Below are 10,005 nucleotides of genomic sequence, written 5' to 3' on the forward strand. Positions count from 1 at the left end.
CACGGACGGTCGGGGACATGTATCCTAACTTGTATGATCTATGTACTAAATTTGAATGAAAACTGACAAAGCATGTCCAAAATACGACATTTTCAAAAAACAAGATGGCTGCCAGTCGGCCATCTTTGATCCAATTGTGAAATAAATCATCATGGACATGTATCCTAACATGTATAATCTATGTACCAAGTTTGAATGAAAACTGACAAAGCATGTCCAAAATACAACATTTTCAAAAAACAAGATGGCTGCCAGTCGGCCATTTTGAATCGAATCGCTAAACCACTGCATGTGCATATGTCCCACATAAAGTACTAGGTACATGCAAAGAATGAACAGAATCGGTCCAAGGGATTCTGAGATATGACTCCGGACAGACGCACGGACGCACGGATGCACTGACGCACAGACGCACGGACACACGGACGGACGGAGACCGAATTATAAGTCCCCGTTTTCGGACTTCGTCCGAACGGGGACTAATAATAATAATAATAATGTCGCTAACTTGCATAAGTTCTCAGTTTACTTTTTTCATTTGAAATAATTTCTCTCTCTAAGATGCTATTGTTTTGATTTTTGGTTTTATACTATGAGATTTTTTTTGAATGAATTGATTGTATTGCATTTAACCATTTATATTTGATATTATTGGGTAGTTTTTGCTCTATGTGAGCATGTTTTCTTAGATGATTATCTGGGAATTCCTTCATGTGCAGCCAGTAGTTTATTGCCTGTGTTTTTGCACAGAGATCAGGTGGATAATGCTCTAAATGCTATGTTACAGAACTTTGTATTCACTTTCAAAATTTGTTTTCAAAATTTAATATTAATTTCTTCAAGTATTTCGTCTAATATTGTCATTAATATCTAACGCCCATATTTCTGTTTCGTAAAATAAAATGTCTATTTTTCCAAATATAACCTTATTCATAATGTGAATTGATTTGGCTGCTTTACTTACCAAGTGTGACATTGTATCATTGAAACTCCCATTTGATATAATAACAATTCATAGATAATTATAAATATTTGATATTTTCATTTGTTCCCATAATTGAAATGGCTTTGTTTTCTCAATATGTATGAACTTAAAATGACAACTTGCAGTTATGGTAGATTCGCGGCAAGTTGTCATTTTGAACAGTATATATTTAGTGCATTATCTGCAGACCAGCCCGGGAGGTGGAAATAAGTACTAGACCATCAGCATACATAATTGAGTTAACCTTTCAATAAGAGTATAAAGCCCTCTCGATGGAAACGACATAATGTCATAAATGCCATACTGAAATCTTACAACAACGTTATTGTGGAAAAATCTAAGATCGAGTGATTGCTAAAGTTATAAAAACATTTCTTGAAGATGTTAAAGTTGTATACGTCTGTTTTTATCTACTGCAATTTTTTAGTATCGGGGTATGTCTTAGACATTGGGGTTGTTCCAAGCAGTATCTTGTGCCGCTTGAAGGCGATGTTGTCTCTAAAAATGGCGTCAGTGCCAAGTAACCAATCCGTTATTCCAGTAGGTCCATAGTTGGCGGTGAACCTAGGAAACAAATATATCGATGAGAATTGAGTTTTTTTTTATCTTCACTGCATTGTTTCATGTCAGTTCATTTCATATCAAATCGCAAACAACACATGACATATATCTTGACATATATATCAACTGTGAAAAAAAAAAATTTACTCACTTCGAATGGTGGAAGTCGTGATTTTCAGGTGATCTAGTAATCGGAAAATGATAACCACTATGACCCAAAATAGTGCTATACATTGCAATCACCAACCACAGCCAATGTACAATGAGATGAGATCCCATCACGATCGGTCCACCAATCACAGGTATTATGTTTGAAAACACGAATTCGATTGGATGAGCGTAGATACACGTTAGACCAATGGGAGCCGTCCATTTATGGTGGAGTTTGTGTACATGTTTATACATGAATGGATGATGCACTGCCCTTATGGAGAAACATTATTGTTATAAGATAAAGATAATGAACGGGTCGCAAAAACAAAATATAACGCATACAGTCCTCAGCAAAGTCAAGGTTCTCAATTAGAGCGGAGTGTGATATATTATAAATTGTGTAAAGGAAACAATGATTGTTTTATGATAACATTCAGGGTGCCGATTAAAATTTTTAGTTTTCTAAAGACCGTCTGGTGACTTGTCACTCGCTCGTAACGTAATGTTTACCAGTGGAGTGAACTGGTATTACGATCGATGAATGGTCGATTTATTGCATCAATATGAAAGTTTGCTTACCAGTGCGAGTAGTAAAATGTGACTTCAGCAAAGATCAGACAACCGAGTAAATCATACAGTATCCTTCCGCCGCTCGGTAAATCACTACCACTGATACTGCATCCACGCCACATAGCGCTGACACAGTACGCCCAAAACATTGGAGGGGCGTAAAAAAGTTGGTTGAGAAGTACCACCTTGAATAACTTCTTGAGTTTAGCAACTTCGATCTAGTAGAGATAAGACATACAGAGAAACCTAGAGTTATATACTTTATTTTAAGACTTATTTTAAGGCGTATTTTCAAGTTCATGGCGATATACATATTTCTACCATAGCTTTAAAACAGACCCCTTTGTTGCGCTTATATCGCGGCGATAGGTTTCAATAATTCAACTAACTATCCTTCCTTTCTTCTTTCCTTTTGTTTTTGTCGTGTACAAGCATGATTTTAAGATTTTTAGAAAGCAATTTGATTTACAATTAATTGAATAAATCTTGTTATCTGAGAATAAAAATGAGATTGAGTTCCATTTTTCTGCTTGAAAAAAATCGCTCCACTACTTAACAATCGACCCGCTACTTAAAAATGTGTCCTCTATTTGAAAATCGGCTCGCTACTTAAAACAATTAATATAGATTTTCATGTAGCAGAACATTTGTTTCAAGTATACGTTGCGGACCGATTACACATATCAGCCTCCGTATTTCCCAGGCTTTTGGGTGTGACGAATAGATCCTTCTGTTATTGCAACCTTATACCAATCTCTTTGAGATGAGCGACTTTGGTGGTGAATGGTTTTCGTAGTGAGAATCGTTCGCAGGTACTGTTCCATTAGTCGGAGTTGAGAATTAAAAGGAGTTGAGAATTAATGTTTTGAGTGTCATGAACAACAGGTGTTAATCTGGGAATACCATGCACAGGAGCTGCCATTATGATGTGCGCAGTTGCTCTGGTTATTGCCCTCTAGTTTCTTACCTAGGGACATTTGACCATTTCTAGAATGGGCTGTACATCATGCATTATTTTTTATACTGCTTAGTGCCATACATACACACGTACATACATACATTTCTAATTTTTATTCGCAGGTATAAAAAGATATTTACATTTCTGTTATTACATGACTAAAAAGGATAAAAATATATATTTACAAGAAACACAAGATGTCAATTGCGAATAGATATGACGAGTAAGTATTATTCAGGTAAGTAGTAACGACAATATTTAAGTATTAATCGTTAATTATAAATAATACAGTTCTCATTGTTATTAACAAGTACGATGATGATTACAATGTGCATAAGGGTGTTATTTCAAATAATCAGGGTAGACGAGTCTATCTTCTGCAATGGATGCCAGCGCATTGTTGTTACACCACCGGTACTTGAACTGGTCGACGGTATGGTTGAGATGATGGTAGTTGTACTCGGTGTTAATTCTCCATTTTAGTCTCTCCTTAAAGGCTTGAGTGACGTTCGTTTTAGGTAGTCCTTTCATTTTTTTACCCGTGTCACATGAATAGCTGCTTTCAATGAGACGAGTATGTAGCATAGTCTATGGTTCTGTGTTATGCTCTTTCCTCTAGCAGCGCCTAGTAGATACTGTGATAGTGGTATTCTTTCTCCGTCAAATAGATTTCGTAAGATGCTGTTGAACAATTTGAAGAGTGGTTCAAGTCTTGTACACTCTACAAAAATATGGACGAGATCGTCTTTATCCTGGCAAAATGGACAGTTGTCTGTTTGTTGTAAACCAGACTTAACCAGAAAACCTTCAGTAGGGTATGCCCCATGAAGAAGTCGCCACTGTAAATCTCCATCTTTTTTCGTTAGCGGTGCAGTGTAGCAATCTTGAAATATTGGTTTGTCGGGATCAAGAGATAACAGATCACACCAAAGTGTGCCTGGGTGGGTGGGATCTTTTATCAGTTTTTGGGTATAGATTAGAAATTTATAAATTGTGCCCTTTTCTAGTTTATACAGTGGACAGTTTATTAATATGTCATTATCGTCATCTCTATAGATTAATTCAAGAGAATATGTGGTGACATTCGTATTTGGCGCATTAGTTTTTTGTAATATTTCTTTAAATTGAGCTGGGATTGCTTTGTGTATTACATTCAATGCGATATTAAGAACACGTTTGGAGTACATGTTGATATGAGGATGGAGCAGTTCAGCTGAGCGCCATTCATTACCATCGATGAGATCACCAATTTTTGTAAAGCCGGCCTCGATAAAGTGTGTGAGATTCAATGGCGTTTTATGTAGATGGTGTAGAATTAGTTTATTGTGAAACAACGGTTCTTGATATAGATTATGCATATTAGATGGCGTATCTTTACAAATATATGTGACTGACCGCCATGTTGTGGGAATTCAGTAATAAACAATTGTTTGTCATATTTCAGGTGTTGGAACTTTCTAAGAAAGAAGTCAGTAAACATGAAACAAGGGTGACCTGGACTGAAGTAAAGATATCGCTGTATAAATTGCAGACGGTATGAAGTAATGCGCGTTGGTAGATGTGTCAGTCCTTGTCCACCCTCATTTATGAAGTAGACAACTTCTGCATTTACCCAGTGTTTACCTTGCCAAAAAAAGTCAAGAAGCTTTCGTTGGACAGACTCAACAATATGTGTGGGCGGGCACTAACATATCAACCCATGAAGCAATTTGGATACTACTAGGTTATTAATTACAATAGCACGCCCTCTATAAGACATGACAGGTGCATATTTGCTCCACTGACCTAGTTTTACCGCAACTTTTTCTAAAATACCGGACCAGTTTTTTTCCACGAACGTGGGGTTATTTCCAATGTAAATACCAAGGATTTTCAACCCGTTATTGCTCCAACCTATATTAAGTGGTTTGTCAGTTCTAGTTTTCCACGCACCAACCCATAAGCCCTGCGATTTACCATAGTTGATGCGTGAATTGCTAGCTTTCTCGTAAATTGAAAGCCACTCCTGCAGTTTGGAAAAATCGGAGTTTTCGGTGATGAAAAAACTGATGTCATCAGCATATGCAGTTTGGTTTACTTTTTGTTCAGGTATGTTGTCAATTATGACACCACGGATACCGCTTTTGGTACGAATCTAGGAGCGGCTCGATAGCAATACTATACAATTGTCCTGACAGCGAACATCCCTGTCGGATACCACGCATAAATTGCACGGGACTGGTCAAAAAGTCATTTATGCGAACAAGACTTTGTGTGTCTGTGTATAAAAGCCGTATATATTTAATCAGCTCTGGACCAAACCCAAAGGCTTTTAAGGTTTTTAAAAGATATACGTGGTGCACGCGATCAAAAGCTTTTTCTTGATCGAGGGATACAATACCCAATGTTATATTTAGATCATTAGCATATGTAACGACGTCTCTGACGAGGTGTATATTGTCGTATATCTGTCGACCAGGAATGGAATAACTTTGGTCAGAATGAATAATATCACCTAGGACGGTTTTTAAACGGAGGGAAAGTGCCTTTGTTAAGATTTTATAATCAGCGCACATCAAGCTCACTGGTCGCCAGTTTTTTAGAAGATTGGTGTTTCCTTTCTTTGGTAGAAGCGTTATGACCGCTCGCCTACAAGAAATAGGGAGTTGATTAGCCTCCATCCAAGCTTCAAATACCTGGTGAAGACCAGTGCCCAAAATGGGCCAAAAATGTTTGTAATATTCAGCGGGCAGACCATCTATTCCCGGAGTTTTGTTGCTGGGAATTAATTTCATTGCATTTGTCAGTTCCTCATAAGTGATAGGTGCGTCACAATTATCACGCTTGACACTGTCCAACTGGGGTAGATCCGCCAAGATTGCATTTTGGCAATCTGGTGAGACATTATCTGGAGAGAAAAGATCGCTGTAGAAGTTCCATGCTAGTTTTCTCATTCCACTTTGTAGTTCAGTAACTTCTCCGTTCGGTTGTTCTAGCTGAGTCATCATTTTCCTATTTCCTTTGTATTTCTCAAGATCAAAGAAAAAACGATGTTGGGGCGTCATTTTCGTTCAACATGTTATAGCGTGATCTAATAGCGGCTCCTTTAGATTCTGTCATCATTAACTTTTCAAGAAGAGACTTTGTTTCGTCCAGCTTGTTACTAAGTGCAGGATTGTTAGCTATTTCCTGTTCAATAGATTTAATTCCATTATTTAATTCGATTTTATTCTGTTTGTATGTATTTGCAAATCTAGCAGAGTATTGTTTAGTGAGCTGTTGAATTTTAAGTTTACCAATGTCCCACCATACAGATATAGACTCAAAACGAGCTTTTTCTCGACGCCATTTTAACCAGTACTCATTTATTATATTACAGTATTCTTCATCCTGGAGGAGGCTGAGATTGAGATGCCACACAGGGTTCCGAGTACTCGTGTGATTAAATGATATGAGTAGTTTAACAGGACAGTGATCAGACATATTAAAGTGTGGTTGAATTGATGATGATTGATACAATAGATTTCGAGATGTAAAATGTATCAATCCGCGATTTATTCTCATGCCTCGACCACGTGAATTGTTTAATGGTAGGATGAAGAGTACGCCATGCGTCTACGAGCTTGAATCGACGGACAATATGTTGCAACGATGTTGAAGAGTGAGCATGTGGTTCAGAGCTCTCAGCTCTGTCTACATTAGCATTGAGAGTACAGTTAAAGTCCCCTCCCATTATAATGGGGTCATTATTCAATCTATTAATGAGACTTTTTACGTGTTGAAAAAATTCTACACGTTCTGGGCCATTGGTGGATGCATAAACATTTATTAAATGAACTGGGAGACCATCGATATCAACATGAACATGCAGTAGTCGTCCTGTAATCACATTGTCAACATTTAATATTGTGAACTTTCTGTTTGGGTTAAACAATATTGCCACCCCAGCTGAGTGTGTGTTTTCGTGACTGAACATAATCGGTCCCCTCCAGACAACTTGCCAAGTAGATTCATCGGATTGGATGGTGTGTGTTTCTTGTAGAAAATAAAATGCACTAGGATGATTAATTTTGAGGAACTCGAACAGTTGGTATCGTTTAAATGCGTCACGACATCCATGGACGTTCCATGTCAGCACAGATACATCAGCCATGTACGAAACAGAGAACAAGACCAGGAAAAAAACAATTCATGAATGTCATTTCAAAAACATTGAATCAAACACGTCGACCATTCCATGTTTTGCAGGTGATAACACAGAGACAGATGAATTCAAACTGGTAGAATTGAAAGTTAGAAGAACAAAAGAGAAGCTCATGATGCTAATCGCTATTTCGTGTCTGATTAAACACGAGTTGTGAAGCAGGATAGCTATCTTAGGTAGAGAGCCGGCATTGTAATAAGCGTGGCTATAGTATGATGTGTATTTATAACAAGTCTGGACGAAGTCGAGATGTTTCGATGAAACAATGCTGACACAGAAACAGTGTTTTGCGAAAAACTTGGCACTTAATATTTTGTCAAATATAATATTCAAGTTGTTGCAGTATGTACTCATACTTTTCACACAACATGGTAATAAAGAACAGTGAGTAAGGCATACGTATACTGACATATGCATATTAACACGCCATAAATAAAGAGCGTGTATCCTTTTATTTAGTTCATTGCTGTAGTCTGTCACTAGGTGCAGAACAGTTTCACCAAGTCTTTTGTTTTCAGTGAGCAGCATGATGAGAGCAAACACAATAAAGGCGACAATAAGCGCATTCAGTAAGATTTTAAATTCATGCGACAAACTCTGGCCATAGCCCAGACCGACAAATAATTGTATTATAATATGGTGTATGTATTTCATACTGAGCATATTAATGATAGATAAAAAGAAGTATAACAAGCAGTCACAAATAATATTTGATATTATGAAGACAATAGAGCATAATGTACAGAGACTTGTTATTGTATTCATTTATTGTCCTTTTTTTGACTTTTTGTTACCAGATTTGTTGGTTATACCACGTTTGACATTTAAATGTCATCGTTTGGTTTTTTGTTAAGTTCATCATGACCTTTTTTTAAGATTTTTAAATGGTGCTTTGTTAATTTTGATGCCAATCGTTGCACCCTGATTTTCTCTTTACTTGGTAGTTCATTGTTCTTGCGGTAGTGAGTGATCGACCTTATCACCAATCGAAGGTCAGGGCAAAATTCAGTGGCATGTTCGACTATTCTCTTTGAATTGTAAGTATCTTCAAGAAAACGCTTAATTGATTCATCAGAAAGAAGTTTATCTTGAGAGAGATCATCTCCCAAGAGTTGAGATATGTCAGACACATCCGACCCAGTTGATTCCAAGTCATCCCGATCGCCAGTCGGGTCAATAGGTACAGCAAACTATTGATCAAACACATCAAAAGGCTGGTGACCAGCCTGTAAAACCCCAGAACAATGTGGGGCTGCCTACTGAGTGTCACCAACAGACATGGGAACAGAGGGAGGGGTTCGTACCCTCTCCTCACCAAAAGAAATATCAACAGGCGTGTCAGAGAAAGGTACATCGATATTCAACAAATCATTTGCAGGTGTCTCGTTTGTGCTATTTTATTAATATCATTAATATTATTTTCAGTTTGATCGTTTGATTCCATAGTTTGGGTATAGATGTATGTCGCAAAGTAGTTGTTTCGCTCGCGGTTCCCTTTGCGCTACCATGCATTCCGTTTCATTCTGCAGAGATGTATCATCGGTTATTACTGTAACATTTTCAGTTTGAATAATAGTATGTTTAGTTTGATCAGTATTTTTACCAATGCCATTATGTGATGTAGTTGGATTTTCTACAGCGGGCGTATCTATTTCCATTACAGTATTCTGTTCCGTGTCATTTACAGTGGATTTAGGAGTGACGTTCTGGCGGCAGTTACGTTGGATATGACCTTTTCTGTTACACTTGTGGCAAGTTATTTCGTCTGTACTCAGATAGATTCGGTATTCACGTTCCTCGTGCTTAATATTGAGTATTCCCTCGATAGTATCGTCCACCATCATATACACTTGTCTTCTAAACGACTTGACATGTCTCAAGGCAGGGTTTTTACATTCGAGCGGTATGAGTTTAATATTGCTCACAACCCGTCCGTATTTAGATATTTCCTTTTGTAGCACAGTGTTTAAAATAAAAGGTGGCACACCAAACAAAATTACCTTGGTCGCTGGTTTAACAAGCGGCTCGACGTATACAAAAGAATCACCAATACCAGAGATACCACCTATACAAACATTTTCAACTGACTGAACAGTCAAGAAACATTACCACACTGCCGCTGACACGGGAGGCAGCAATAACCTTTGAAGGCCCGATGACATCGGAAACACTGTTGACATATGCCTCTATACTAATACCAGTGACGGATTCCATACGAATCCCGTGTTTGCGGGTCAAGCACGCAAACGGAGGGACTCACTAAAACGAAGGACCGAAGGACCGAAGGACTTAAACGGACGTAATGACTATAAACCGCTGATAAAAATAACGTTGATATACGTTGCATTTTGTCGGAGATTAATATGAGCGATAAATATAATCGTCATTACGTGGCAAATATGAGCGAAGGACCGTGATTACGTGGCGAATATGAGCGAAGGACCGCGATTATATTATAAATAAGAGCGAAGGACCATGACTACGTGGCAAATATGAGCGAAAGACCTCGATTATATTATAAATATGAGCGAAGGACCACGATTATATTATAAATAAGAGCGAATGACCATGATTACGTGGCAAATATGAGCGAAG

Source organism: Saccoglossus kowalevskii, chromosome 4, assembly GCF_978046115.1.
Source record: "Saccoglossus kowalevskii chromosome 4, keSacKowa6.1, whole genome shotgun sequence".
Classification (NCBI taxonomy): domain Eukaryota; kingdom Metazoa; phylum Hemichordata; class Enteropneusta; family Harrimaniidae; genus Saccoglossus; species Saccoglossus kowalevskii.